Here is a 27,396-nt window from a genome sequence, read left to right on the forward strand (position 1 = left end):
CATTTGCCCAAATTGTCGCACTTCTTTCAGCAGCCCTGGAATAACGGAGACACTCAGCCCCTTCCCTCCCTACAGGCGTTCATCTGACCAAACTAACGAGCTGCTGCTGGAAGTTTTAAACTCAGCAAGCCTGTCGAGCGCAGCCAGAAAGAAAAAAAAAATGTAACCCTATTTAGCCGACGAAGCAAAAACAAAAGCATTGTTCGGATGTAGTTTCCTATTAGATAGACAGGAAAAAAAAATAAAAATGCAGGACAAGGCCACATGCTAGCTGTGCTAAATCTACAGTAAGCTCACACTGATGTTTGAGAGCAATGGAAAAAGATCAGTAAAGCTGCTGTTTCTACAACAAAGAAGCAACAAACATCCCAGACGACATATGACAACGCTATTTGTTTAAAAATTAGCTAAATGTACAAGCCAATGACGATGTTCTGTCGATCTGAGCTCCCCCATAGGGATGCGCTTCCACTCCGTTCTACTGCTGTACGAATTAACGTAAGGAAATGTTAATCTGTTCATGGGTTTGTCGGCAACCATATAGTGAGGCAATCAGTGCAGCCCCATCCTTTACTGCTCTATTTAGCTGTTAAGGTATTGGAAGCTAATGTAGCTAACATGTCAAGCCAGTCTGAAGCTAAGATGCAGAACCAGATCCGTGTTTACACCGTAAAAATATATTTTCATGCACCAGATCCATGTTCATTTTGATTATTTTACTAAAGAATGATCCTTTGTCTGTTAGTAGAAACATTTATTTGGATCAACGTCAGATTGACAACAAAATGGAAGCACACAGTGGCACAATGAAGATTACCAATTATAGTAAACGAAAAATTATATTAAGACTGTATTAAATGTATAAACTACCATAAAGGAATTTAACACTTATACGGTATCCTGTCTACTGTTTCGCCAAAGATTGAAATGAAATGTTTGAATTTGATTATTTTTTCTAAATCATGGCTGATTTCTCCCTACTTACTGGTTTTACCCCATTAAAATATTTTCATATTGTAATTAATCATATTTGTTTCTCTTAACCTGAGATAACCCTGTGATTTCAAAAAATTATGTGTTATTATAAATTGTATCAAGTATTTTTCCTAGTATTATTATAAAAGGTGCCATTTTTGCAGTTTCCAGACATCACCTGCAAGCTAAACAGGTGCCAATGAATCTAGAACTAAGATGGTGGAGCTGCTTTTCTGTGGCATGCTCATACTAATAGTCCTGGAGACTAAATATTCAAATATCTGTCCTAGGTTGTTATTCTCCTCATTGTCTTTAGAGCTTTGCTAAAACCATTGATTCTATTCAATGCTGCCATCAGTCTGACTTCTATAGTGTTGTTATGTCAGGTATGGCGTACCCTTTGAAGTATGATTAAATCCAATCAGACTGGATTTGATTTGTGAAAATAAGATTTAATCCTGATCAGTTATCCTTTTTTTACCTAATTATATAAAAATGCTCTGAAATTGTTGCTGTCTAAATGATGTATTTTACAACAGTATTTTATTATTATTAAACCTTGTTCATGTAGTCTCAATGAGACATGAGTTCTCATTTACTAGAGTGACCTGTTTCATGTAATCTCAATGAGACATGAGTTCTCATTTACTAGAGTGACCTGTTAGTGTAATCCTAAAACAACTCCACTGTCTAAAACATCACAGCAGTTTATACATAACCAATTTTATGAACCTTTAAACCTTTGCCATTGTCTTCAGTATTTACATGAAAACCAATAATTATACAGGAAATGGAAGAAAAGGACAGTTTCTTGCCAATGATAACAGCCCTTGTAGATAACAGCCTAAAAGAAAAATAAGTCTTAATAACCATGTAAAATAAAAATAAATTAACTATAAAATTGGTATCTCTTTAATTACCACACTACATTTAATATTTATACCAATTAGTTAAAAAGTTAAATGTTTTGCAGAGCCAGGAGGGACACTGATGATATGCCTGAACAAAATGTTAATCATATGCCCCTAGAAGCCCTGACACAAAGTCCGTGTCCACTTCTACACAAATACAGTGTTATGTTAAGGGAAAGGAAGAGGTTTGGCCAAAAAAGCTCAGAGAAAATGTTACAGGTTTGATTTCCTGCAAGAAAGACAATACATCTAAAGGAAGCCAATAAGTGTTGGGCAGTTAGAAATGAATGCAGTACTGCCCCTACACCAGGTTGCTGCACACTGCCTACCAGGTTGCAGAAAGAAGGAAACAAATATTTTTTGCTCACTTATAACAAAGGCACTTTGGATGTTGAGAAATATTTTGGTCAGGAAAAACAACCAGTTGGGGCTTGCAATCTAAAGTAGCAACACCCATCACTCTCATTAAAGTGATGCTGTTTCAGAACAACAGTGTTCGAGCTACAACTAGCATGTGTGTTGAACAGCCGACGGCGGTTTAGCTACATGGCGAGACAGTCTGCCTAAAAAATGGCTAATTTCAACTGGTTATTCTTGACTTACCCTGTAGAGACGAGCACTATTCTGCGCACTGAACACTTACTATTGCATTTTCCTGATATTTACTGATATTTTTGCTGATATTTATGCTTTGAAACTGTGGTATTTTCCTTAACAGTATCTTACCGTTAGATTCTCACCACTGCCTGTCAGCTCAGTATTTGAACACCAACATACAATCAAACGTCAGCTTAACTGAATTCATCCAAACACGCTACATTTGCAACTAAGCTGAACAGACAGCCTGACATTTCCTCTCCTTTTTAGTTAAAGCCCATTCCCATCCTAGAGAATCATGAAGCCAGACTGGACGTGTTATTATTTGCTGAGAATAACGTGCAGCTTGGCCTTAATGGACTGGGCCCTAACAGACTGACAATAATCCTGCAGAGAGGAATGTCAACATGTTTCCCTATGCTACAATGCTGAACTGACACAACAGAGGCTGACATAAATGTGAATGGCTCCCGAGTCCAGACTGCAACTGGGGAGTGTCCACCCTTATGTCTATTCAGAGGGAAAACTGCAGCAAAGCTGTGTATGAGGGGTTTTTACCAGTGACTGACACGGCTAATCACACCACCTTCCAATTGAGAGGAATAAGAAAGACACAGCCATTAGGAGAATCCATGTGAGAAATGGCTTTAAACCCTGTTATTTGGTACCAAGGTAACAGATGGAAACACATTTATAGTTGGGTCTAACTATGGGAAAAAAAATGATTGGACAAGGGCAATCCATGTCAAGAATGGCAAAGCAACAGAATGACAAAGCTTGTGACAGAGTCGAAAAAAAATACCTCAAATCAGGACAGTCAGAGCAAAATGTGAATTCGATAAGACAAAGAATCATTTTCAGTTTGAATTGTCCTTTAAAATGATTTTTAAAAAGCAACTTACTGGGTTTGTCTGTATTGGAAAAAAAAAGCGATTATGACATATTCATCATAAATACTTGACTCATTGAACTGCTTTTCTCCATGTTACGTCAACATTTTCTCACCAGACGTTCACGTCTAGTCAAGACTCCGATTCCGGCAGGTTGTATCCTGAAACCTCCCAAATATGAAAAAATATGACCTTATTCATTGCTATAGAAGCCTCATTTTATATAAAATTTGCCCAGTTATTTCAAAAGATCCTTCTAAGTCGAGACAAATCAAAATTTATTGTTACTTTTTTTGTTTTTGTGAATTAGCTTTAGAAATCAAGAAAGCTTTAAAATAATCGTTCAATACTGATTGATGTGTCTAACTTGGAAACCAAACCTGTCTTCTATTCAATGCGATGATAAAGCTACATGTTTTAGAAAGATGGTAATATGAAACCAGCCTTAATCATGACTTTATAGAATATAAATTATTGATAGTTTTGGTGCGGAAAGCTGACAGGACCAGCTGGTTTGGGGAGTTTTCTCCTCCTTTACTGCTACCTTCTCAAATTAAAATTAAAATTAAAATTAAAATCAGGGCATAAAAACGCTTTTTCTTTCTACATCTGAGAGATCAACAAGCTCTTGATAACAATAAAAATGTTATTAAATTTTATAATAGTATTCTAAATGTTAATTTCCCCATCGTTAAAGGCACGTTTATTCTGAAGATGAAGAGCAGAGTTAGAGTTGTTTACTTGGTCATGTTTAATCAAATTAGTAGGGAATAGATCAGTTTGATGAGCAATACATTTAAATCTTGCTTTCATTCCTTATCCGTTTTTGTTCATTGTTTAAATTAGGAATAAAAGCGTTGGTTATATTTTTCTGCTCCTAAATACATCTTAATTCTGGAAAATATGTCCAAAATCCCTCAGTGGTTGAGGAAAAAATAATATATTCTTCAGATTATTTCCTTTAATTGTGAGCCAGGTGCTTGATTGACCGTGAAACAGATTGGTTTAGAACCTCAAAATAATTTAAAGTTGCGCAAATCATCTTTAGAAGTACTGTGGCTTGCCGACTGTAAAATAAAAAAAGTAAAATTAAAAAAAATCTATACAAAAGCAAAAAGCAGTCCAGACCAGATTTTACTCCGATTCACTGGGAGTTACAAGCCATGGCTGCATTTACTTATGAAACAAAGAAACAAAAGAAAAATGAGATGAACAACAGAGCCATCTAAATACAAAAGGCTTTGGGGGCTTTATCTGGCAGCACCATGTGCGAATGATAATGACCATCTTGGATCCAAAAGGGCAACCATTCATCTTAACCCTTGTCTGCCTGGCAAAACTCATAATCCCTGTAACACCCACGACCCACCACTAAACAGACAGCAGGGAAAAATTGTACTTTGAATGGGAGAGATGAGACTAGACAATAGCTAGTTTCTCCCAATTCGCTTTAGACTCAGCATGATAATTTAACAGTCTCTAAAAGACTGTCCATCTGTTAGCTGGCATTAATGTTTTATTTTTTTTTACCAAATTCTCCCTCTTTGCACTTCTGAGATTATGTCACTTTGCAGATCCCCTTGTTCACCCCTTCCTTCAGTGTAACTATCTTTACTTCCCATCAGACTAACATCTTTTCCACAGTGATAAATCATTTCATTCAGCTTGCTTTCTTTATTCACTTTTTCTGCCACCAGACCACCATCAACTGTAATATTCTCTTTAAAGACCCTCTATCCATCATCGCACGCAGGCTGAGCTGAGTATCCCTTACACAAATTGTCCTCCTTTTTGAGTCCAGTGTCCTTTTTTTTTTTTTTCTCTCTCCTGCCTCCCTTAAACTAGCCATCAAGATGAACGATGGAGAAGGTTAGATGGGTGTATTTTGACCCTCGCTGACTCCTCACGCCCTCCCTGCCCCTGGTGACGGTATTAAATACTGCTGTCTTCACAGGGAGCAAATAGCCGGTCCATTTATTTCAGAGAAACTTGCTTGTTTTGCATTTAGACTCACTCTGCGTGCTTTTTGTATTTTCTGCCTCTTTTAGCATTCACAACTCGAAGAACAATTTCTTTTGCCAAATTCCTTTTGCTCCTCTTTATTTCTTGCCTCATAGTCCTTTAAAGTTGTAGGGAATAGATCATTTAAAATACCCACCGAGCCACAAAGTAATGTTTAAATATCAGTGTATTTTATTTTACTGAAATCTCACATGAACACTAGCATACGGTGTATTTTTGAAAGGATTCATTCACGTTCGGATTTTGTTCCCTTTTCGCAGTGCTCCAACCACAAGCATCAATTTAGTTTATTGGGACTTTCTGTTACAGACCAACACCAGCAGGCACAATTATGATGTGGTGGATTCAAAAGCGATCACGCAACTTCTGGAAGGAAATGTTTTCACACATTTTTTTTTGTTTGTTTGGTTTTTTTTGGGGGGGGGGGGGTTGATCATAACATCACAAAATATGAAGTTCAGAGCTTGCAGCTGAACTTAACAGATATAGGATGTTAAGTTAAGAAGGCCTTTGGAAGATACTGTATCTTGAACCGTTACATAAATCCAAACCCATCATAAATAGGACTTTGTTTTCAACACTACTGTGTTATTGAAAGAGCAGACAAGCCTGCGTGTCTCTGCCTAGAGAATGAACCTCTCATTATTCTAAACTGAGCACAAAGATTAGCCGAGAATGATCTGTCAATGCAATAATGGATCCAAGACGAATAGAACGCATGACCCAAATTACGGCATATTGTCAGAAAGTCCTAAAGTAAAAGAACTGTTACATAATCCTGTTAGAACAAAGGGAAAGACGCATGGAGCCAGGCCTGATCGACAGCTAGGAATAAAAAAAAAAAAAGCAGTCAAGCCACAAAGAACAACATAAAGCCTGAAACGGTACTAACTGCGTGGTAAATCTGATTAAGCATCAGAGCGAAGATGGCAGGCAAGGCTAAGTGACTCAATGGATGAGTAAGTGAATAAATAAAGGAGAGAAGATTGTGGTGGCCGCCTGCCACGGCACCACATTATTTGAGCAGCCTTGTGTGTGTACGAGCCAGGCTGCTACAGGCTAAGTTTCCGCAATTACTCTGGCTGTGTTCTGTGCCGGTGAGCTAATTAGACATCGGCCAGCCCAGGACTCGCAGACTATAAGATGAGATGAGTCACTGGGGATGAAGATGGAGGCAATAGCTCCTGTTTTTCACCTGAAGACCTCCCACACCAAGGGATGCATTACCCTGTTTGCTACGAAGACTGTAAAGGAGAAATGAGCCCCGAAAGGAGAAGGAGCGAATGTGTTGTTAAAAATGGCTGAGCATTGTCTGTTAACGAAGAGCTCTTTTTTTCCTTTTTTTTTTTTTTTTTTTTTAGCAGAGGTACATAAACACATGGCAGAAGTCAGTTTTGCATCTTTAGGTACACCCAGCTGGCCCACACATCATTCAAGTTAGGAGTGGGTAACGCGGTAAAAAAGTTAAATCATGACTGAAGTTTTTTTGTTATGCCTATTCAATTAAAATGTGCTCTGGAGAGGTTTTTATTTGATGTTTGGAGTTCTGTTTACATTCCTAAGGCTCATATTGTAAAGGCTTCAGTGAATTTGTATCTCAGTTTATCTGCTAACTAAGGCTACGTTCACACTGCAGCAAAATGCGACCCAAATCCGATCTTTTTGCCTGAATGCGATCCATATCTGTCTTTTTCACGCCAGTGGGAACAGCCCAAACATATCTTTTCACCACTCCCCAAAAAAAAAAAAATCTCATTTGGGCCACTTCTACATATGGTACTAATTTGGATACATATTGCACTTTTCTTTCAAAGCGTCCACAGTCTGAACGGTCACAAGTAGGTAAAAATTAGACTTATATGAGTTCTAGATGTGAAGCCCTTTTTCAACTGATTTTCCTAACATCCATTTGAGACCCATCTAAAGCCTACTTAGTACTCATTCTGCTACAGCAAAACCATTTTAGGGTCATGATATATATGTTGACTAAATTTGGTCATATTAATGAATGATACATGTGACATTTTCATGTCTAGTATAAATAAAAAGTACTGTATGAGGTGACAGGAAAAGAAGGAAAATTAACAGTCGGGTATGTGCAAGATCATTAAACTTCAAAGGACATAATGTGCCTTATAGACAATCAGCCTGCTCTGGCCGATTGTCTGTTCAAATCTTTCAGGATCTAATGTCATCATACCCCCTACCCCTAGTTCAAGTGCACGGAGTCTACTCCCACCCTTTCTGTAGTGACACAATAAAGCTGTGTGTACTTAAACAGCAGTGCTGGCATGTCTCCTCCAGGCCCAAACTCTTCTCATTCTCAACAAACACACAAAGCTTCCTTTCAACAGCCATCTAACAGACTCAACTCCTTTTGAGAGTCCCTGTTTAAACAAACATCTTTCAAAGCACAGCTTGCCGTGTTGCATCCTTAAAGGAGGAAGAGAAAGGAAAATAGAAACTGATGATTGCACTCTTCTCTCAAGGTATTAATAAGTGACATCTCATGATTAATGGAACTGCAATCTTGTTGGTACACGAGAGCATGAGGGTTCTTGGCTACTGAGCTTTCTCATTAGATACACAGATTCTAGCCTCGACCTAATGAACAATAATAATACTCCCGTGGAAACGTGTTGCATAGACGAAACCTGATGGCCTCGGCTGGTAATTGGGTAACCATCCACTCATTAAGGGAGGAAAGCAATAAAAAAGCAATAACACTCTCAAAGTGGCATCAGAGGAGGAATGCAGCACTTTCTTTTTGACAATTCATCAACAGCGAAGCCCTGCCTATTAGCTGAACGAGGGCCCAGGGCCAAATAAACATCTCCCACTCTACATAGTCGGTTTGATGGGTAAATAATCTTTGATGCCTCCATGACCACACGCTGACATTCTATGTGGACACGAGCGTCAGGGCAAAGAAAAGACCACCTTTTAACAACCAGAGTTTTTTCTTCTGAAAACTTTGTTGATTACTCTGCTTGTTCTTCTTACCCTGCTGGTTGATCTCTGAATCCAAACACCAATAATTAAAAAATATATATATAAGCATAAGATTTGCTTAGTCCTGTAAGTTGTGTGGCTTGGCTTCCATGGATCGGACCTACTTGTTCTGCATCGCTCTCTGATCCTCAACTGGCCTGAGATATAGGGAAGCTGGACACCATGTCAGCACCTCAAAATGTGTATTGTTGCACTTCTCTATCAGAAACAGCAATCATTTCAACAATTTGAGCTACAGTGGCCTGTCTGTTGCATAGGACCACACTTCCCAGCCTGATCAGTGCAATATTTAAGTTTGTGGAAAATGTGAGAAATGCAAATCTCTGGTCAGAGTTTGATTGCCTTTCCCCTGGATTTAAAATAAGATCCAATCTCTGTACATTGCTGTACATGACAAATGGCGAGATTTTTGTACACGGTTCTGCACAAAGGAAACTGCAGGTCCAATTGTCAACCAATTTTTCACAGCCCCACAAGCGTGATTTGTTTTCTGAGCAACTGTCACATGGAAGCTTTTTTCGGATGAAAATATTCAAATCAAATTTTTTCTACCCTCTGACTGGCTCAGGCAACGACGTCAGAAATGTTACTTCTCACATTGTATGTTGCAGAATGCCTCCACACACTCGGCCTGTGGCTTTTAAAGCAGTGAAAGGGAAAGGATATCAGGCAAGAGTGACACACAAGTCATCCTCAGGTCTCATTCCACCAGATACCTCTGTCTGGTACTGACAGGGTTGGCAACCCGGCAGTTCAGAGTTTCGACGCATCTTCACTCGGGAGATAAAGCCTGTCGAAATCCTAACCTCCTCTCCATCCGTAGACTCGGAGAGATAGAGTCAAATATACAGAAACCTGGCAGTGCTAGTCAAACTATCTTTAACAAGTTTTAAGGCTATGATCTAATGGTAAACCTACTCAGAGTTATCACACTGCAAAACCGGAACTAAATATTAGTAAATTTTTCTTGAAATGAGTGTATTTGTACCTTATTTGAGCAGGTAAATAAGATAACCTGCCAATGAAATAAGACTTTTAAACTTAAAATATGAAGACCTCATCTCCATCAACTTATTTCAAAAACATAACCTTTGATTAAATTATTTGTGTATGCTGCTTAAAAACAAATGAACGATACATGTAAATGCATTGGAGCCCATTGGGTTATATTAATGTTTACAAAACAAAGTAAAAAAAATTTAAACTACCAAAAAGAACTTTGACTAAAAAAATATGCCTTTTGGTATTCGCATGATCAGGCCTCCCACGTCCCTGGCCACCCAGCTCATAAGGCATCTAACCTAAAGGTTCTTCCCTCTAATTGGTTTGCTCATGTGGAAGGGGATCCTGCTGCTTTTTTTGGGCTCAGCCTTTCTGACAACCTGAAGCCTGAGCTCGCAATGCCGGGCATAGTTCCAGAAAGATCCCTCAATCGCCCTAATTTGGGTGAAGCTTTGCCTTTTTTTTTTTTTTTTGTGGCGGTTTTACCATCAAGATCTTACAGCTGCTCCACCTTCACATCGAAAGGAGTCTGCTGAGGTGGTTTGGCCATCTGGCCGGGATGCCGTTAAGGGCACCTCCCTCTGGAGGTTTTCCTTGCACATCCTACCAGAGGAAGACCCTGGGGCAGACCCAGAAGAGAAAGCTATATTTTTGGTTACTCTCTGGGATTTGGTACTTATGCAATATAATCTTGGATACCCTGAAGATACGTCATGGATGTGTGGCATAGCCTTGAATAGACGATTAGACAAAAAAAAATTATTTTGCAAGTTGCCATTCATCACAAACAAAAAAATTAAGCTGTGACCAATGATCCACTTTGAACATCTAATCTACAAATGCATAAATAAATAAATTGATACATGTATAATGACAAATGTTATCAAAAAAACAAAAAATACTCTCCAATGGCAAGCTTGGGGGTTTGGGGGTTTGTTTCAGTATATAAAGTCTAACTTTTTTTGAGAAGGTGACAGAAAACAAGATGTTTCCTTAAAGTTGTTCTCCTGTCATCTTTGTCTGTCACTTATTTAGAGCAGTTCAGTGACTTAAACACTGTAATCACAAATGATTGCTCAGATGCAGTGGTAATTAATTTCAGCTGCAATACTATCAGGCTTGCATGGCAGTACTAAATGGGATTGGTCAAATGGACTTTCATTGCCCATGAGGCCCCGCCTGATAAAGGTATTTTTGACCAAGACACTAAAGCTCCCCAGAGTGACAAAAGAAAGATTAAAAGAATGAAGAAGATTTTAAATAATGAAAGAGAAATCACTGTCAAAAAATTCAAAAACAGCACAATTTATATATTGTATCAATATCATGCAGTCCTTCTCTTATAATAAATAAAAATAACAGATTAAAGCTTGTTGTTAAGTTTTCATTTTCTCTTTTTTATTTCACCAAATATTCCTATTTTACAAAGTGTCTTGGGATTTTTTTTTTTTTTTTTTTTTAAAGTGGATGTTTTTATTCTGTAGAAATAGAAATGAACAGTATTGAAAGCCTGGTTTTGTGGTTTTACTTTATGTAATTTTGCCACTCTGGTCCATGTTTTTAAACACCTTGAACAAAAAGTGACTATTTGTGAAGCTCACAGGGATTCAGATCACCTCTAAAATTCTCTTCATCCCTTTGTCATTATGGTTTGAAAAACAGTTTTGCTAATTTAGGTTCTTGACCACACACATGATAAAACACAGAATCTGAAGACCTCAACAAGTGGAAGGAAATAGCTTCATGTGTCTATTGTGTGAGACCACAGGCCACATCATTACCCACGGGTTAAACTACGGTTGTACAGTATCACTGCTCCTTAACTTTTCTTTGACACTGAACACCAAGAACAAAGGGTCTGACATCCGTCTAGACCATAGTTCCTTCTTCCGCAGGAGTGCCCTTGGGGAGATGAAGGCTACTGAGGGAGGAATGCTGCTTATACTCATGAAGCAATGGTGACTGTGATAATTAGCAGAGACAGAGAGAATCTTTCTGTGCTTTGTTGCCAGTGAAAGGAAGGTAAAAAAAGCCAAAGCAGTACATTAGGAGGAAACACAAACAGATGTAACTGTCTACAGGAATGGGACATGTGAAAAGAGACTAGAGGAACTTCTCCCGTCTAAGTGATGAATGTATTACGGCTGCAGAGAAGTTGTGTGCATGGCCCTGGCCACCATGAGACTACGGATATGAGCTGAAGCAGCTGTAGAAAGGGGGATGTCTGCAGATGAAAGTTTAATAACCCTCACAAGACTTGTATATCTCCAACCCCCTGATAGAGCAATGTGTAAGGAAGGCAAGTCCTCTTCACGTCTCTGCACCAGGCCTCCAGAGGACTCACCAAACTCCTCAGCTGTTGTGTGCTCAGGGAAGCCATCTGGTGCCAAGTAACCCGTTGGATGGAGCTGTGGCGGTGCAAGCAGCTCACTGGTAGCCTCTCACAAACAGACACACGTATTTGTCCTTGTGCAACAATCTAGGATTACCTCACACTCCATCCACACTTCAACTTACACAGTGCTGCTCTAATTTAAGCCAATTAAGATGATTTTGTAGCTTTTTTTTTTCTTCAGCATCCCTCTGTCTCTCACTCTGCACTCACCAGGATCCCAGCTGGGCTTAAACACACACAGACGGGTCCTCTGAACAAATATTAACTGCTCAGCTTGGGAGGATTGTGTGTAATCTTTAAGTGTGTAATTTAGGCATATTAGAATATATGTCAAAGATAATTTTATCTGCATTATTTTTATATTTAAGTCAATGCTCTTGTCATGGAATTTGTGTTGTGAGTAATTTAGTTACTAAATTACTAAGTTTCATAATTTATTCTTATAGGTAAACAAGACATATCTCCACTTAACATCCTAATTGGATGTAATCCCGGATCTGATAAACTAGTTTTCACTTACCTAGAGAGGTGAAGACCACAGCAGATGGGAAGACAGCAGAAGACACAAATAATGGTCCAGAAAGAACATGCAAAAAAGGGCAAACAAACGTGTTAGTTTCAAGTAAAACAAAAGGAATATTTTTTCTTCAGTGCAATAAAAATTTAAAAAAACTTGTATTTCTTGGAAGTCTGAAAGAAACCAGACTGATATCGTATTGCCCGCCCTACACCTACACATCCCCTTCATCTCCACACCACCTCCTCTTACATCGCCCCCATACCTCCCAGCTGTTTCCCTCTAACATCTGCTAATCCCTACACCTTTGACCCCAGGAAATTTACTCTGTCAACCTTGACCATTTTCTTTCTTTTTTCCATCCTCATGCTTGGCAGATCACCATTATTCATTAACGTTCCATTGTCTGAGGCCAAGAAAAACTATTTAAATTCCCATGAACTGACATCCACTTACAGGCTCAAGCCATTGGGGTACTATATATTAGGATGGGTGGCTTGTAGGTCTTGTGTCTGTGATTCATACCAAACATAGCAATATACTGTAAGACAGCTCTGTCAGAAAGCAAATAGTTATTTCTGACTTTATGGTACTCAAAAATATTTGGCACAATTCCTGCATAAATCTGTGAAGATTGCAGTGGACCTAAAAACAGTAGACAGCAGAAATTATCACCTGAATAAATTACCTAAAGTTTATACTCAGTGTTAGATTTGATTCAATTGAAAAACCTTAAGGTGTGTAAATGTCAGAGTGTTGTTTGCAAATTTTTTGCAAATTCTAATATTTTAGTCAAACTGTCAACCCTGATATTTTTTTGTTTTTCTTGTTATGAAGATGAACATAAAAATATCAGACTTCAAAAGGACAAAAAAAGACATGAAAAGACATTTTATGCATTAAAAGTAAGCTGCATAAATGGCAAGCCTTAAATCACCAATGCAAAATAGTGTGTGGAAACTTGGTGTTCATAATAACCAACTGGTTTATTCATATTTTCTGGTGGTAACCTGTAAAATTGACTGAAATATTTTCATCTCTTCTAATTAGACACTGGCTAGTCTCTACAAATGGCTGCTTTCCAGCTTAACCTGCTGGTCAGAAACTAAAGAAAATCCAGTGTTCTTCCTATCAGTGATGGCCTAGCACCCTAGACAACACTGACAAAAAACACTCTTCTGTGAGGAAGTAGTCACTGCAGGACGAAGATTCAAAGTTTGACATTTTCAGTACTAGTGAAGTCTGAAGTCTAAGGAAAAAGACTTGCTGTTTACAATGATTTTCTGCATTTCACAAAGTAGTATGGCGTTATTTGAGTTAATTTTTGATTTTTAACTTCAGTTTAGAAAAGATTATAATTATAAGAAGTGCATGTAAAACTAAGTCCTTTTGGATGTTCCTATGAAGGGAGAACAATGCCCACAAATGATAACCATTTCAAGTGTTGATTCAAAGAGAAACTGTCTGGTAAACAGAGTTGGCAGGTTTTTTTTAGCTTTAACCATTAGTGAATACCATCTTTTCGGCGTCTCAAAAATGCAATCATTTACCGATCAGTGAAATCATCATACCTTAGTGCAAACAAGTCACACTGACAAGACTTTTAGGTGTTCATGCTGTTACTCAGAATCAAAGTTAGCATATTTCAATATCATCAAGGTGTTTGATATGATGTCGGAGCAAACCCCTATATGTACTAGAATAGTAAAATGTCTTCTCTCTCACGGGGCTGCAAGAACAGAATGTAATATTTCTGTATTTGCAGTCTTGGTGTTCATCATCTGGGCAGTTTTTTTTTTTTTTTCTTGTGTGGTTTCAAAAATCTATCACATACTAATGCTGCAGCAGAAGGGAGCTATGAAATCCTCACAAGTTTTTGTAAAGTAAGAAATGTCCTGGTCAGAAGAAAACAAACAAACTTTGTTCTTGTTCTAACCACCTCAGGTAAAATAGCAATTTCTCTGTTCAAGTCTGTATTGATATTAAGATGTGTAAAAAGCTAAGTAAAAGAACACTTTTCTACAATGAGGGAGAAACATTGAGACATACAAGTCTGAAATTCATTGAGGCCACATCCACACGAAGCCCAACAAAGATGAATTAAGATATCCACACAGAAATGTTTGAGTGTAACGATGAAACCGCCTGAAGCCGAACAAGCCGTAATATACAGTACATTATAATATGTATGCCACACCAGTGGGTGGCGCAGTATACCTTGCTGAAGTGCTGTAGGAAGAACAGGAAGAAAAATGGCAACTGCTATCACTGTCGGAGTAAGAAAATAAGCTTTTATTTGGACCGATGACGAGGTAGAACTTCTCCTCTGGGCTACGCTTTGACTAAAAGACCAGGAAAGCACAAAACAGTAAGTAGAAAAGCCCGTGCAGCACGACTGCAACTGTGGAGCTCATCATTGTTGTTGTTGTTGTTAGCAAGGCAGCTAACCTATCCAGTCTGGGAGCTGGTTTTAGTCGGTTTGACGGAGACATTATTGTGATGGGACCCCATAGCCGACAAAGAAGCTCGTCGTATCCACCCAAACCCTGCTTAGCTTGGACGGGGCCTAAGGCTGTGAGAGAAAGTGAAAGTTGGTATTTGTTTTTAAATAGTGATAACGTGTTTCACGGCAGCACGTCTCCTACACACAGTGTGACATCACCTCATCTCCTAATTTAAATTCATGTTGACTGCTCACAGCAAGAGGGCTTGAGCAAAATGTGTTGATAGCTATCACTTCTGGTTCTTACAGGGAAATCCAAATTGGCTAAAATTGGCACCAGCTTTACAAATAGCTTTACATAAACTAGGGATCGGAAACTGTCCAAATCAGCTCCTAGCTCCATATTTCTAGTCTTATCCAAAACGATCAATATTTGAAATTCTTAAAACTTAATTTCTGCTCATTTTAGCAAATATGAAAAATATTCTAAAGTAAATACAAATAGTGGAGCTGAGTAGAAAAGAGGGAGTTAAGGATGTTTTGGTCCCTGACATCCTGTGATTACGTTTCCATACCACCATTTAGCTGTGACGACTATGACCTCAGGGCCTTCATGCATTCAGCCAACTGGTAATGCTTGGCCCGAGATCTAGGTAACACATATCAAACTCCCTAAATATTTCTATTTATCTTCCACTTTATCCTTCGCTATTTACCTTCAGATTACATGCCGCTGCACTGACCCTGACTGGGGGCATCACTCTAAAACAAGATTCATTTCATGGATCTTCCCTTTCCCTGAGCACACAGATCCATTGTGAGTAGAACCTGCAGAATGAAGTCAAGTGCTGTGGTGGAGGAAAGTGGAGTGGATTTGTGTGGAAATTGCCAAGAGGACACTAACCTCATCTTTCTTCGGTCAGAGTGCTAAGCGCTTAGTAAAGCTCGGTTATTCCTAAGTAAGGGTAGCCAATCAATTCTGACAGCCCCCATGGTAGTCGCCATGCCAGGACTCCATGCAAGTGACATCTTCTTTCCACTTCCTGGAGCTAAAGGAGGAGGGAGTTCAAGTGTTCAGCTTTGCTCTGTTAATTGCATGAGATATGACCCTGAGTGCTTTGTGGGAGGGTTTTTGAGGAGTAGTTGTTGTGTTTGGAGAGATATTCCCTGGCTTATCAACTAGAGATTGGCCAAACAATGGGAAGGCATTTAGTACAACTTTCCTGAGGGGCAAAGACGATATGATCCCCCTATCAGCACATGAGGTGAAGTTGAGAGTCGTCTTTCTTTGTTCCCTATGTGATGTGTCTGTCACACTGACTCAAGCAAAAACGATTCAAATAAAACCATGTGCTGCTGGCCTAGGGGCTGTTCATTTTGGGAGCCATTTCATACATGCATTTTAGCACAATCTGTAATATCGCAAATTAAATTTAATCATAATCAGATTTAGTTTTCCATATTATTATTTTCCCTCCAACGACCTGTGGTAAGTACGTTTATTTTGGACGCCACCATATCGTAGAAATATGATGATTTCCATTTTCTTTGCTGTTATTTTTGTCCCACTGGCCTGTGCCAGGAGGCCACAAGGCTGTGGTGACCACAAAGGAGTCACTCTGGTCTTCTTGTGGGTCTTGGACAAAGTTCTGGGACCCGATCTTGGAGTCCATTTAAAATAAAGTTTTGTTTTCCCTCCTTTCTACCCTTCATTTCACTAGGGCAGTGAAAAAGTCCCACTGTGGACTGGAAAGACATTTCTTTCAGACTCAGATTACGGAGGCTGGTGCAGTCTTTACTCCACACTAACAATAAAAATTCTCCTAGGCACCAAGTAAAAGAAAATGATCACTCTATGATTTCTCCACAGATATATATGTATGAAATGATCTTTGCAGGCATACCCTAAAATACACTTTGAAACGATCAAAGCTGTTGCTTTGTGCCTGACAGAAGATCATAAAAAACACACAAAGAGTATTTTTGTTCTTCGGCGAAAATGTCTAAAATACTGAGAAAGCAGACCACCATCAAAAAAAGAAAGATTGCTGTAAAAAATCAAAAAGCTCTATACTAATAAAAATTAGATATTCCATGTTTTGCTAGTAAACCCCTCATGAAATATCAAGTACAGCAGATTTCAATGATATACTCTAAAATGTCTTTCAAAAAGACTCAAACTTAAACTTTATCTTATTTAGTCATTTTTAAATCCAAATTTTAAATGTATTGTATTGTAATTTTATGTGATTGCCCAAGAAAAAGTAGAGCATAACGATGAAGGGGAAGAAAATGTATGTATTGATCAAGACTTTTAAAAGAATAAATTAAGGAAAATAACCAAGATTGCATGAATCGCAATCTCTATCCAATCGCCAAGTCCTATTGGATAGAGAGTCACTGTGAACGGCTATTTTAAAAACTTTCCAGCTGGATTTAGGTAAGAACTTTGACTGCACCATTCTAGCACTTTATTATGGTTTTATCTAAACCTACATTGTAGCTCTGGAAGTGAACCTTTGTCCCAGTCTCGAGTCTTTTGTTGTCTCAGACAGATTTTCTTCCAGGATTGTGCTGAATAAGATCCATCCATCTGCCCATCAACTGACACACTCCATGTCCTATCCTTTCCCGTCACTGCTGAAGAAAAGCCTCCTCACAGCATGATATCACCACCATGTTTTACCCCAGGGTTGGTGTTTTCACAGTTATGTGCAATATTAGTTTTCTATCATGTATTGTACTAATTTTTTGAGTCATGTGATCAAAGCTCTTTCGTCCTCCGTGCCTTTTGACATAAGGCAAGATAGACTTGTTTTGACTTTATTTCAGCAAGTAAATGCTAAATTTGTGAAGTCAACAGCTGATTGCAGTCCAATTGGATCTTAGGCTATGTTCACACTGCAAGGAAATGCGACCCAATCCGATCTTTTTGCCCATATGTGACCCGTATCTGAATTTTTCATGGTAGTGTGAACGGCCCAAATCCGATCTTTACACACCCCAAAAATCCAATTTGGGCCATTTCCCTATGTGGTAATAACTGCATACGTACAAGTTTTTTTTTTTTCAAAGCTTTTTTTTTTTTTTCTTAAAAATATTTCTAGAAACAATTACATTCACCATTACTTCTGCAAACAGTGAGCTGATGTGTGACATCTCCTTCTGTTATCTGCACATGTGGGTTGCTCTGCGGTCTTGAACCGTTCAGACAGAAGGCTGATTCCGGTGGTATTTAATGGTAGTATGAACAGCCAACTCAAAAAAAATATGATTTCAGCAAAAAATCGGAACTGAGCATCAAGACCTGCTGTGTGAACGTAGCCTTAGATGAATGCTTTTAGTCTAACCTGCCTTTGTTTTCCTCCACAACTTTTTTCCTGACATTTGTGGTGTGTTTGTTGGTTTTTATGATTATGTTCGTTAATTAAATAACATTTTTTTTCTAAAAGTGCTCCGAGGCCATTGCAGAACAGCTGTATTTATACTGAAATTAGATTACACACAGGTGGGCTCTATGAAATTATCAGGTGGCTTTAGTAGACAATTTAATGCACAGTATTTTAATTAGGGGTGTCAGGGTGAGGGAGGATAAATACAAGCGCACCCCTTTTTATCAGATATTAATTTGGAAAACATTTGAAAAAAAGCTGAGGAAAGTCAGATTTGACTGAGTCCTAGAAATATCTTTGTAAATACAATATGCACATTCTACATCTTACTCTATCCAGCAAAGTGATGAATCTAACATGAATGTATTGTTTTCAGTTGTGCTAGGTTTGTAAAAAAAAAAAAAAAAAAAAAAAAAAAAAGATCTTTCCAATAGAGTTCTGGCTTTTGGTTACTAATATCTTCACAGTCACTCACAAAAAAAATATTGTACTTATTGTGCTCCTGTGGCGATAAAACCAAAACCTCTGAGGTGAAATGGAAGTCCTCTCTAAAACCATTCAATTAACTCTCCAGACTCCAGAGCCCCCAACAGGATGTGCCGCTTTCACATCAAGAGGAGACCAGACCTCAACATGTGGTCATACTGGGTACAATTACAGACAACTACATGGTCGTCTGCCTTCTCAGCCCCACCCACACACGCAGAAGGGGTCATTACATCTTAGCCTCACCATCAGGCTGCTGGTATCCAGTTGGGCATGAGTGCTTAAAGGCGGCGGATTTGAGGCAGAAGCCATGAGCCCTTTTTAAAGCTGAAGTGGCATCATGTAAGACCACAACAAAATGCTTCAGCAGCTGTCCAGCCTGGAAGGCCAATTAGGCTAGATGAAGATAGCGCTGGGATGTCCTAATTCACTTAGCATCTGCCAAAAATAAGATATAAAGCTGTAACGTGACTGGAGAACTTCCCAATCAGACAAAAGATTTCTAAATCCATAAGATGCCCAATTGATTCCAAGTGAGAGTAAAAGCTAGAACAAAAAAAAAGCGAGAAATGTATCTTTGTTCAAAGAGAAAAGAAGAAAGACTAACACTGGCAACGCTTCATTCGGCTTAACCTTTTCCAGGCTGCAAAAAGAGAAAAAAGAAGTTCCAGCTGTGTCTTTTGCCACCATATGCATGAAAAAGGGCCCATCAAAGACCATATTTCTTTCATTCCAGGCAATTTCCCTAATCCCTGATGAGCTGCAGGGGAGAGGAAAACATTATGGATGTGGGTTAGCAGGTGGTGGAGAAGGGATTTGGTTTGTGCTGCAAGCGTGTGTGAGTTTATCTGAATACATTATTGTTAGTGCAGCGAATTATTTAACGACTAAACCTTTTTTCTATGTGTTTATCTATAAAGAGATGGATGTCTTTATGGGGGATTTTTTTTTCCCGGTATATCCAAGACAAACACAGGCATCTGTTCCCACCCAAAATATGAGACAGGGAATCCCTGAAGTAGCTCCAAAGGATTAGTTTGTCCAATCGTCTACTAATCACTGATAAATTCTTTCAACTGGTGAGTCCCACTCAAAAGGCCGACCGTTTAGAGATCATCTGACTTCAGCTTCAGCTCAAAGGAAGAAACAAAAAAGCTGTGGGCTGTCCTACTTAAACAAACCGAAATCCACATGCTAAACTGCTGCCTCGAGGTTGAGGTGCAACTGCCATTGTTTCTGCAAGCACTAAAGATGTTGATGGTCCGCTGACAATATTTTCAAGTCAGGGCACAGCAGGGGGCATGGCCTCCTGGAAGCAGTAAGTCCAATTTCCTCATGTCACCACCAGGTAGCTCCTGACAGCTCTGAGATGTGCTTGGCAATAATGAGGAAATGCAGCAGCTCACAATGTCAGCACTTTCCTCTCAGCGCTCAGACGAGCCTCCAGGCTATGGGAGGGAGCTGTAGGGACAAAGTCTGGGTATCACGGGAGTGTTTCTTATGATCTAATTGCAATATTTTAGTGGACATTGTGTCAGCAACAAGCAAGTTGCAATTTTTGCATTTTCCATCAATCTTAATTAATCCTAATTAGGTTGACTAGGCAAGCTGTCCTTCAAGACATGTTTTTTTTTCAAACTATTTATAAATTCAATGTACTTCATTAGTATTGTTTGTGATACATTAATACAAAGTATAACACAATTGTTACTTTTAATACTGACAAAAATTAGTAAAGTGTGATGAGCATTTGTCCACCCTGCTTACTTTGACGCCTCTAAATAAACTGCAGTGCAGTCCTTTGCCTTCAGAAGTCACCTTCATTGTAAATAAAGTCTACAGCATAATGAATACAAAAAACAACTACAGCAAGAAACACCACCCAACAGGTCAGGGATGAAATTGTGCAGAATTTGAAAACAGAGTTGGGTTTTAACACAACATCAGAGAACATGAGAGCAAAGATGTGGTCATCTGGAACCAAAAGAGACTTTTTGAGGTAAATGCTTTCTATTTCAAGAACATCTGTACCTCTGAATGTTTTGTGTAAATGGTATGAGTCTCAATAAGGCCTGCATGCTCTAAACATTCGGCTAAATAATGTATTGAGATGATGGGAGCTCTGTTTGGTGTATGGGTCTAATTTTAGTTCTATATGCTGGACATTTTTGGAGTTGCGTATCTCTTCTGTACTGGAAAACTAATTTTGCTCATTATGACCCTGACCACACCATCCCCACTGTGAAAGAAAGTGGTGGCAGCAACATGCCATGCAGATGTTTTTCTTCACCAAGGCAGGTAAGGTGGTCAGAGCTGGTTTGAAGATGGATGAAGCTAAATACAGGGCAAAATTTAAAAAAAAAAAAAAACTGCTAGAGGCAGCACTGCACTGGACACTGGGCCTGATGTTCACCATCTAGCAGAACAACCATAAGCACAAAGCCAGAGATACAATGGAATGGTTTGAATTCAAAATATGGTGTAGAAAAAGTCAAGACCCAAAACTACTTGCGAATCTGTTGTAAAATCTGGCAATAATTGCTCATAGAAATGACAGAGTTTGAGAAGAATGGGCAATGATTTCAGGTTCTACTTTTGCCAAGTGAGTAGATTTGCAGAGGTAATTTTAATTTGCAGCTATAACAGCAGCAAAAGGTGATTCAATAAACTATTGACTCGGGAAGTCAATTCAAAACAATGCCCAACTTTTCACATTTTTATTTTTCAAGCAATTTTGTTTTTTTTTAGCTTTGTGTGGTTCAGTCATATAAATAATGAATAAAACACACAGATGTTTGTGCTTGCAAATGTGAAAAAGCATTAGCCTTCAAAGCATTAGAGAGAATTTTCAAGGTACTATAGGTTCTGCAGCATTGCAGTGTCTGTCACTGGAAAGACTCCCCAGCTGCGCTCACGGGTGGTTGCCAGATAATTTCAGTAAACTCCCCACCCAGATTTCGGGAACCATTTCCGAGTCAGACCGTTTCAACTCTGACTTCCCCAGGCAACTCCTTCTGGGTTTTGGTTTTAAACTTCAGAAGACCACTCATGTTTAAAAGCATCACAACTGTTTCTGGAAATGAAGTCAGCTCGAGTCGTGTTCGAGATGGACGACGCTTACAGCTGAAGTTAACATGCAGCTGAAGAAAAGCTTGAACGGTAAACTGGTAGCTGTCACAAATGTCAGATTCAAAAGATTCTGTTTCCATTGTTGCATCTATACTCGGTGTTATTAATGGAAAAGAATCCTAAACGACAACTGAAAAGACCTGCTAAACCTAAACCCCGGCTACAAGGGAGTTTCCATTACTTTTCGGCAAACTATCTTGGCACTTGCAACAACAGGAGGGACGAGAAGGAGGAGTAAAAAAAAAAAAAAAAACTGTGAAATCTTACTGGCTTACATCCAAGTATCCTATTCCTTTTCATCTGAACCCTGCCCTCACACTCTGTCTGGCTGCCTGCCAGGGAGACTTTTATTATTCTTTCCTTTTTTTCTAAGTGCATGCTCTTTCTCCTGCATTCTCTTTGCTATTGTGTTCTCTGGAGTGCTCTTCTATTCCCTTTAATGGTACTATCATATTATTCACTGCGTGTCTCCATACCACATGCATCCCTATACCTGTTCCTATATCTAAAACTAAAACTATTTAAGGAGTCACAACTGTGTGAGGTATTTTTCCTTCGTGTAATAACAGAGTCATTAAATATCTGACAGAGGGAGGTTAAACAAATTGTACCATGTTTGATGGATTGGTTCAATTTGCTCTGCCTCAGTTCTCACTTGTATGTAAGGAGGATTGCATATAAGTGGTGGCGGTGAGCAGCTGGGAGTGCTTGAAAAGCACTTTTTTTTTTGCTCCCAGCCACTTTCTTCTCTATATCTACTGCAGAGAAAGAAAGCAAATGATTTATGAAGCAAACAAATTTCTAAATGAGCATGCAGCACTTCAACATGCCACACTACAAACATGCTGATGAGAGGGATCACAAAAGAGTTGGACGTGCAGTACATAGCCACCTGGCTTCCCACAAAGCCACATATACTTCAGTGTCTTGGGGATAAAAAAAAAAAAAAGCAACCATGAATAAAGCCTTTCTCAGTTACGACAGCTAAAATTATTTACATTTTAGGCAAAAATCTGCCAGGAACAGGTGCTGAAACTGAGTACAGATGCTTCAATGGTCCCAGATCACACGGCAGGACATCTCATTCCACCAACAAATTGGATTTCTAAACATTTATTTGTTCCTGTGTTCTTGTATTTCTATACTGCAAATTGTGCTGGCCCTTCACCAGAAAAGTAATGAGTGGTGAGAAGAAAATTGGTGGGTGATAGTCATGGGTGTGGGAGAGAGAGTGTGGAGTTGGGTGTCAAGAATATCAGTTCTGTTCTTCCCCTAAGGGCTTTGGAGATGTTGGAGATAGCAGCAAAGGAGAGCAGGTGGATGGGAATTTGGCATCGTTGCATATGCATGATACTTATTCGGCAAGGAATGGCTGGAGGATAAACGTTACCCAGTTGGGACAGACAAGCATCGGTTATGAGGGATTGGAGCTCAGGCATATTGTAACCTTTTTGACTTCAGCCCGTGCTTTGAAAATCCCCACCACCCCCTCCTTCTAATTTGGCTTTCCAGATTTTCCAACAGCCAGCATTAAGTCGAGCACCAGTTCTCTTCAGCGGTCCCCGGTCCACACTGGAACTAATGTGCTTGAACAAGACATCTAATGGTCCCAGTGAGCATCAAAGACCTGCCACTGGAAAGGACGGTTCCTGCAGGGCCCCCCTTCGGCAACAAAATGGGGAGCCAACCGGATTGGGGGGCACCCTGCGAATTCAGATCACAGCGCAGACACGGAGGCAACACAACAAGCTGCGTTCATGACAACAGCCAGAATGAGAGTACAAAGACCCCTCAATGAGATCAATGGCTGCTAATGTATGGTTTCTGCAGTTGTGATACTCACTGACTGGTATTATGTCCATTTACCCCTGTGATCACTCTTATTGGATGCCGCACTGCAAGTTAAACCTGTCAGAAACCAAATAGGAAGCTTTATAAAATTGAAGCCTACCCTAACAATTTGATAACGGAAAGGAGACGATGACCCTTTTCCCCACAGGGCAGTCTGATAACCTTTAAATCAAAGTTGACATTTTTAAGTTGCCGCACCAGGGATTCTGGCAACATCACAACCCTGATATTAAAACCTGTGACTGTCGGTAATCTTATTGCTTTGTTTGATGACTTGCAATATGACACCCCCTCCACCCTCCACCCCCTACATCTTCAGCCACCTCAGCTCTTTACCTTCTCCCTGGAGACCTCTCGTTCCTGCCTGGATTTGCCCTCGCTTTGACACCAGTTGCTAATGGCACGACTGTCAAGAAAGGCCAGTGGCAATAACAAGGTACTGAGACCCTTCTGTTGTGCGTCTTTTTGACATCACTGTCTGAATGACTAGATGAATACAATACAATTCAGAAATAAAAGGCCCTTACATTGTGAAACTGCGAGGGAGACATGATTTTTCATCAGAACAGTTAGGACTTTCATTTTAACTCAATACTCTATTGAATAACCCCTAAATTAAAGAAGGGATTAGATAAGCATGTGCTTTGCCAGATATAACCAACATTTCTGTCGAGACTCCCTACTTTGGGCCATTGTCCTTTAATAAAAAAAAAATCACATTGGTTATCAAGACCTTTGTGCAGAGATGTGCTGTCAGGATGTCTGTAGATTTAGTTTATTCTAATGAGATGTTGCAGTCTCCAACGGGTATGTAGAGAGAATAACCTAAAACTTAGTGTGTTGTGTCTGAGTGATCACCTTGCTGATTGTTATGCCAAACATTTATGTCTGTGTTCTTTTGAGAACGTCCTTTTTAAACCCAATCAATCTGAAGGCAGGAATAAGTTCAAGTAGCAATATTGCCCATTGTTAGAACTTGATTTCCTTTCTTTTCAGAAATTGTTAAAAATCCTTGCACAATTAATGAATGCTCATTAACCACCTGACTGTTCCAAGGCATTGTTAGCCTTTTATTATCGTGCAAAGTTAACATACCAGTTACTGTTTGGAAATTTCATAGCCAAGATAGGGATCTACAGCCTCTAGAATACAAACACAAAAATTGTAGTTTTTGTAATGCTACCTGCACTAATTGTGTTACTTCCTACTATAGACACCATAGTTGATACAATTTAAAATGGCAAAAATGTTATTTATAAAATAAAATAAAAAAAACAGTATTTGATTATCTGAAATTATCAAGTAATAAAGTCAGGGCGTTAGCCTCAACAATTGTTTTGTAACCTTGGAATAATATCAGCCCTAGAAAGTACAGAGGTGACTGGCTGATAGGACGGTATCGCACGTTTGTTTGAGGATACTATGACAAGGCTCTGAAAGTGTGTCACATCTCTCATTTACTGCCGCTATTGATGAAGGTTAAGTCAAATTAACTGTCAACACCTGGCTGGAAGAGTGCGACGACAGTGTGAAGAGTACAATCTGGCTGCTGCTACAGTGCAAGGGCAGACGCCAGGCTGCAGAGCAGGTGAGACATCCGAGTCTGAACTGTAGGAGGACGACTGAGAGAAAGAGAGAGAAGAGGCTAAAAGGCAACAAAACAAGCCCATTAATTAGTGCAGCACAAATGTCTTCGTAATTAGGCCTAATCATCTGAGCATGGCACCGACCATACGGCTGTGGCCACGCAACCATGCTGCTTAACTGGCCCACACTGCAGTAGGTTCCACGGGAGAGACGGTAGGGCACAGAAATCAAGAGGCAGAGGAGGTGAATGAGAATGCTAAACAGACAAAATAGGTGAGTTTCTGTAAGTGCAGCATTCATGACAGCAGCCGCTCCGTGTTGTGCGTGCTCCGACTCTCTGGTGGCATAGTTAGGTGCTGTACTTTGGATTAGAAACCAGTCTAATTGGCCCACTGGGCACCCAGAAAAAAAGCTGAGAGGAGGGCAGCTGTGACAGCAATTTCCTCAGCAAATAAATCATCGAGTCTCTTCCTTCAGCAACCTCCTGTATCTCATCAACCAAAGACACGGGACATTTACAGATTGATTTGATTATACATTTTAAACATACAATTGGTCTGCAGCATCACTAAGGTTATAAATAAATCTCCTCAGGTGGATGTCATAGCATTCCAAGCATTGTGCAGTGAGTATGTATTCAAAAGGAAGAGAAGAAACCAGATGCTACATAGAGCCTATTTGCAATTCTGTCAGAATTATGAAGTATACAATGAACTGATTAAAAACATATGCGTTCTGGTAAACACAACAATAGCTGTGAGAGGATCAGCAACAGAAGCAGTCCTGCAACCAATCATTCTGGCAGCCTCCGAAAAAAGGCTGTGGCAGGGATAAGACCACAGGGATGCACTAAGCTCCTCTCCTCGTCACCCGGAGCCCTCTCATCACAGCCAGGCAGATAGCTTAGTTTTAAAGGGAATATTCCCCACTACCTGCCACTTAGTCGTTTCCGGATTATGTGATTCCACCACCAACGGCCAGTTCCATGGAAAACAAGTGGGAGGGGTCAATGCATTATGTCATCAGGAAAGAGCTGCCATGCCCAGACAGAAACTGCAACCCGCAACATACCACTTAGCAGAGAGGCACGCTGAGATTTAGATTGGATGGTTTCAAATTATACCCAAGAGCTTGCAGCTTAGTTAGAGGGAGGATTAAAATCTACTTCACATCAAGAGCTTTGGGGTTGTGACATCCACGGGAACAGACAAACACACACATGCTCATACTATTACTTCAGTCATCTTCAACAAAAATCAGTCTGGACCCCATGGCTACTTGCCAATCCTTTTAAAAATAAAACCTACGTTATAAATCTGTAAAAGCTAGGCCATAACTAGAGACAACCTGGTGTCTGGAATCAAGAAATTTTCTCTCGATCAGTACTGACCACTGCCTAGCTAGTTCGTAGCCTAAAAGTACATCATTTTTCCAATAAGTGAATGCACCATATCTAAGTGCCAGCAGCTCACAGTAACAACGTTTCTCTGTGTGATCAGTGCATTTATTACCAATACATCCTCATATATCAAGTTAATTTTTAAAACGTCACACAGATTGACTGCCAAATAAACATTTTAAGTGATAAACCAAAGACAAATTTGGTATATTTTATAACAGAGAAGAACAAGAAGAGGAGAACAATGTGAAAGATGAGTTAAGATCAGCAGTATACGCTCTGGTGGAGTTAAAATAAAAAACCCAATCTCCAAGGAGAGGCTGATAGGGGTTAAAACACAGAGCGGTAAAACCCGGTAAACATCTTTAGACCCTTTGCTAATCAGCCCCCGCTGAGCTCTGCCTCCTCCTCTTTCAGTGTCAGGGGAGCTGCCACTGCCTGGGCCACCATATTGTCATTAAAGACCATGGCACGACGAGGGAGAACAGAAAACTCCAGAGCCACATCTCATGAGGCCCGACGGCTCCACTGAGGACAGCTCCCGGTTCCAGCCACAGCTTTGCCCAAACAAATAAACAGAATTTCAGATTGCTAGGCAGACAGACACTTGTGTACAGGTTTGGTACATGCATTTTCAAAAGCGGAGGAGAAAAAAATAAGTTTTTTTTTTTTAAGGTATACTTTTAGTCTCCTGAGACAGAGCGTAGACTGGATTCTGTTTACCTCTGCGTAACACCTGAGACAAAATTCTCTGTGTTAGATTTTCTTGGAGAGAAAAAAAAAAAGCT

At 39.6% G+C, this 27,396-nt stretch overlaps 1 protein-coding gene and 1 long non-coding RNA gene across 15 annotated transcripts in view; one reads left to right on the forward strand and one right to left on the reverse strand.

The window, feature by feature from the left end:
• Positions 1-27,396, reverse strand: part of robo2 (roundabout, axon guidance receptor, homolog 2 (Drosophila)) — a 419,069-nt gene that overhangs the window by 127,893 nt on the left and 263,780 nt on the right. The window lies entirely within an intron of this gene.
• On the forward strand, positions 13,917-27,380 carry LOC118566690. The gene is made up of 2 exons (XR_004933231.1): positions 13,917-14,689; positions 27,026-27,380. It is a non-coding gene; the product is annotated as an uncharacterized LOC118566690 (long non-coding RNA).

Source organism: Fundulus heteroclitus, chromosome 18, assembly GCF_011125445.2.
Source record: "Fundulus heteroclitus isolate FHET01 chromosome 18, MU-UCD_Fhet_4.1, whole genome shotgun sequence".
Taxonomy (NCBI): domain Eukaryota; kingdom Metazoa; phylum Chordata; class Actinopteri; order Cyprinodontiformes; family Fundulidae; genus Fundulus; species Fundulus heteroclitus.